This window comes from Capricornis sumatraensis, chromosome 3 (genome assembly GCF_032405125.1).
Source record: "Capricornis sumatraensis isolate serow.1 chromosome 3, serow.2, whole genome shotgun sequence".
NCBI classification, from domain to species: domain Eukaryota; kingdom Metazoa; phylum Chordata; class Mammalia; order Artiodactyla; family Bovidae; genus Capricornis; species Capricornis sumatraensis.
Window position 1 is genome coordinate 46,809,312 of NC_091071.1, and position 4,681 is coordinate 46,813,992.

The 4,681-nt window shown below is 44.7% G+C and overlaps 1 pseudogene; it reads right to left on the reverse strand.

Moving 5' to 3' along the window:
• Window positions 1-3,400: 3,400 nt before the first annotated feature.
• LOC138076840 (homeobox protein MSX-2 pseudogene) lies at window positions 3,401-4,202 on the reverse strand (annotated as a pseudogene).
• Window positions 4,203-4,681: the final 479 nt, after the last annotated feature.

Below are 4,681 nucleotides of genomic sequence, written 5' to 3' on the forward strand. Positions count from 1 at the left end.
GTTGGACTGTGAAGAAAGCTGAGTGGCAAAGAATTGATGCCTTTGAACTGTGGTGTTGAAGGAGACTTTTGAGAATCCCTTGGACTGCAAGGAGATCCATCCAGTCCATTCTAGTGGAGATCAGTCCTGGGTGTTCATTGGAAGGACTGATGCTAAAGCTGAAACTCGAATAGTTTGGCCACCTCATGTGAAGAATTGACTTATTGGAAAAGACTCTGATGCTGGGAGGGATTGAGGGCAGGAGGATAAGGGGATGACAGAGGATGAGATGGCTGGATGGCATCACCAACTCAAAGGACATGAATTTGAGTGAACTCCGGGAGTTGGTGATGGAGAGGGAGGCCTGGCGTGCTGCAATTCATGGGGTTGCAAAGAGTCGGACACGACAGAACAACTGAACTGAACTGAACTGATGAAGACCTACAAGACCTTCTAGAACTAACACCCCCAAAAGGTGTCCTTTTCATTATAGGGGACTGAAAAGCAAAAGTAGAACATCAAGAAACACCAGGAGTAACAGGCAAATTTTGCCTTGGAGTACAGAATAAAGGAGGACAAATGCTAATAGTTTTCACAAAGGAAAGCACTGGTCATAGCAAATGTTCTCTTCCAACAACGTAAGAGAAGACTCTACACAGGTCATCACCAGATGATCAACACTGAAATCAGATTAGTTATATTCTTTGCAGCTTATGATGGAGAAACTCTATACACTCAGCAAAAACAAGACTGGGAGCTGACTGTGGCTCAGATCATGAACTCCTTATTGACAAATTCAGATTTAAATTGAAGAAAGTAGGGAAAACCACTAGAGCATTCATGTATGACCTAAATCAAATCGTTAACGATTAAACAGTAGAATTGACAAATAGATTTAAAGGACTAGATTTGATAGACAGAGTGCCTGATAAGCTACAGATGGAGGTTTCTGACATTGTACAGGAGACAGGGATCAAGACCATCCCTAAGAAAAAGAAATGCAAAAAAGCAAAATGGCTGTCTGGGGAGGCCTTTTACAAATAGCTGTGGAAAGAAGAGAAGCAAAAAGCAAAGGAGAGAAGGAAAGATATATTCATTTGAATGCAGAGTTCCAAGGAATATCAAGGAGAGATAAGAAAGCCTTCCTCAGTGATCAGTGCAAAGAAATAGAGGAAAACAACAGATTGGGAAACACTAGAGATCTCTTCAAGAAAATTAGAGATACCAAAGGAACATTTCATGCAAAGATGGGCTCAATAAGGGACAGAAATGGTATGGACCTAACAGAAGAAGAAGATATTAAAAGAGGTAGCAAGAATACACAGAAGAACTGTACAAAAAAGATCTTCATGATGATAATCATGATGGTGTGATCACTCACCTCAAGCCAGATATCCTGGAATGTGAAGTCAAGGAGGCCTTAGGAAGCATCACTATGAACAAAGCTAGTGGAGGTGATGGAAATCCTGTTGAGCTATTTCAAATGCTAAAAGATGATGCTGTGACAGTGCTGCACTCAATATGCCAGCAAATTTGGAAAACTCAGCAGTGGCCACGGATTGGAAAGGGTCAGTTTTCATTTCAATCACAGAGAAAGGCAATGCCAAGGAATGTACAAGCTACCACACAATTGCAATCATCTCACAGGCTAGTAAAGTAATGTTCAAAATTCCCTAAGCCAGGCTTCAACAATACTTGAATTGTGAACTTTCAGATGTTCAAGCAAGATTTAGAAAAGGTAGAGGAACAAGAGATCAAATTGCCAACATCGGTTGGATCATCGAATAAGCAAGGGAGTTTCAGAAAAGCATCTCTTTCTGCTTTATTGACTATGCCAAAGCCTTTGACTGTGTGGATCACAATAAATTGTAGAATATTCTGAAAGAGATGGGAATACCAGACCACCTGACCTGCCTCTTGGGAAATCTGTATGCAGGTCAGGAAGCTACAGTTAGAACTGGACATAGATGAATGGCTGGTTCCACATCCGGAAAGGAGTATGTCAAGGCTATATATTGCCACTTGGTTAATTTAAATTATATGCAGAGTACATCATGCAAAACACTGGGCTGGATGAAGCACAAGCTGGAATCAAGATTGCTGGGAGAAATATCAATAACCTCAGATATGCAGATGACACCACCCTTATGGCAAAAAGTGAAGAAGAACTAGAGTCTCTTGATGAAAGTGAAAGAGGAGAGTGAAAAAGTTGGCTTAAAGTTCAACATTCAGAAAACTAAGATCATGGCATCTGGCCCCATCACTTTATGGCAAATAGATAGAGAAACAGTGGAAATAGTGGCAGACTTTATATTTGGGGGCCCTAAAATCACTGCAGATGGTGACTGCAGCCATGAAATTAAAAGATGTTTATTTCTTGGGAGAAAAGTTATGACCAACGTTCAGTTAGGTTCAGTCACTCAGTCATGTCTGACTCTTTGTGACCCCATGAATTGCAGCACGCCACGCCTCCCTGTCCAGCACCAAGTCCTGGAGTGCACTTAAACTCATGTCCATTGAGTCAGTGATGCCATCCAGCCATCTCATAATCTGTCATCCCCTTCTTCTCCTGCCCCCAATCCTTCCCAGCATCAGAGTCTTTTCCAATGAGTCAACTCTTCGCATGAGGTGGCCAAAGTACTGGAGTTTCAGCTTTAGCATCATTCCTTCCAAAGAACAGCCAGGACTGATCTCCTTCAGAATGGACTGGTTGGATCTCCTTGCAGTCCAAGGGACTCTCAAGAGTCTTCTCCAACACCACAGTTCAAAAGCATCAATTCTTTGGCACTCAGCTTTCTTCACAGTCCAACTCTCACATCCATACATGACTACTGGAAAAACCATAGCCTTGACTAGTTGAACCTTTGTTGGCAAAGTAATGTCTCTGCTTTTTATTTTTTTATTTTTATTTGTTACTGCAATAAAACAAATGTTTAATTTAATTCAGAATAAGAGATAAGAAATAACTCTTCAATAAGATATATAAAATTATACAAGGCACACTTTCAAAGTGATAAAAGTATACTTGGGGCAGGGAGGGGTTGCTGGATAGAAAGATTAAATACCAAGGAGCTATACGGACTGACAACACCATTTTTTGCCTTTCAAAATAATTTGATTTTTATGTCTGCTGTATAAAAATGTATTATATTTTATTATATATATATTTATATAAAGTGTTAGAGCCAATCTTTATGAAAAGGGGGGGGGGTGCATCTGACAGATTAATCAAGAAAACAGGGCTTGGGTGTCTCCAGTCAAAAGAAGCAATTCGAACTATGTCTGTGGCCCTGTCAGTCTAGCCGCTGAGGCTGAGGGTGGAGCATGCAAGGTTTGCAGAGCGGGACTGTCTTCTTGGAGTCGGGGCGGGGGGAGGCTTTTAAACAAACATCAGTCCCGAAGTCTATTGAGCTGGTCTTCCTTAGGATAGGTGGTACATGCCATATCCCACTGGAGTCGCATAGAGTCCGACGGGCGGGATGGGGAGCACAGGTCTATGGAAAGGGTAAGATGCACCGTATAGAGATGCTGCTTGCAGGGGAGAGTTGATGGAGAAAGGGAGGCTGAAGCCCCAGGGCAGCATAGGTTTTGCAGCCATTTTCAGCTTTTCCAGTTCTGCCTCCTGCAGTCTTTTCGCCTTGGCTCTTCGGTTCTGGAACTAGATTTTGACCTGGGTCTCTGTGAGGTTCAGAGAGCTGGAGAACTCTGCCCGCTCTGCGATGGAGAGGTGCTGTTTCTGGCGGAACTTGCGCTCAGAGCGAAGAGCTGGGAAGTGGTAAAGGATGTGCGCAGCTTCCGATTGGTCTTGTGTTTCCGCAGGGTGCAGGTGGTGGGGCTCATGTGTCTTGGCGGCGGCGAGTACCTGCCCGGTTCCTGCATCCACGCCGCTCCGTCTTTTGAATTTTCCGACTTGACGGAAGCGGTCTCGAAGGGTTTGACCAGCGGCCCGGGGCTGTGAGCTTCCCGGACGCCGTGGCCAGGCAGCAGAAGCGGCCGCAGGGTGGCCAGGCGGAGGCGCTTTCGGCTGGCCGCGGGGACGTCTCCTTGGGCGGCTTTTTGTCCGACATGAGCGCCTCCACACTGAAGGGCAGGCTGGAGACCTTGATGCGGCGCTCCTCCGCTGCCCCTTCGGCGCCCCCAGGCCCCGGGCCCGGTCCGGCCACCATCGCCGGGCCCTCCTCATCCGACGAAGACAGGTCATTGCCTTTGGACGGAGAAGCCATGACTTCTGTGCCCTACGTAGCTCTGGGCGCGCGACTCCGCTGGCAACCCAACAGCTGCGACTCAAACTTTTTTTCTCTCTGCTTTTTAATATGCTACCTAAGTGGTCATAACTTTCCTTCCAAGGAGTAAGCGTTTTTTAATTTCATGGCTGCAATCACCATCTGCAGTGATTTTGGAGCCCAGAAAAATAAAGTCTGACTATTTCCACTGTTTCCCCATCTATTTCCCATGAAGTGATAGGACCAGATACCATGATAGTTTTCTGAATGTTGAACTTTAAGCCAACTTTTTCATTCTCCTCTTTCATTTTCAACAAGAGGATTTTTAGTTCCTCTTCACTTTCTGCCATAAGGGTGGTGTCCTCTGCATATCTGAGGTTATTGATATTTCTCCAAGCAATCTTGCTTCCAGCTTGTGCTTCTTCCAGCCCAGCGTTTCTCTTGATGTACACTGTGTATAAGTTAAATAAGCAGGGTGA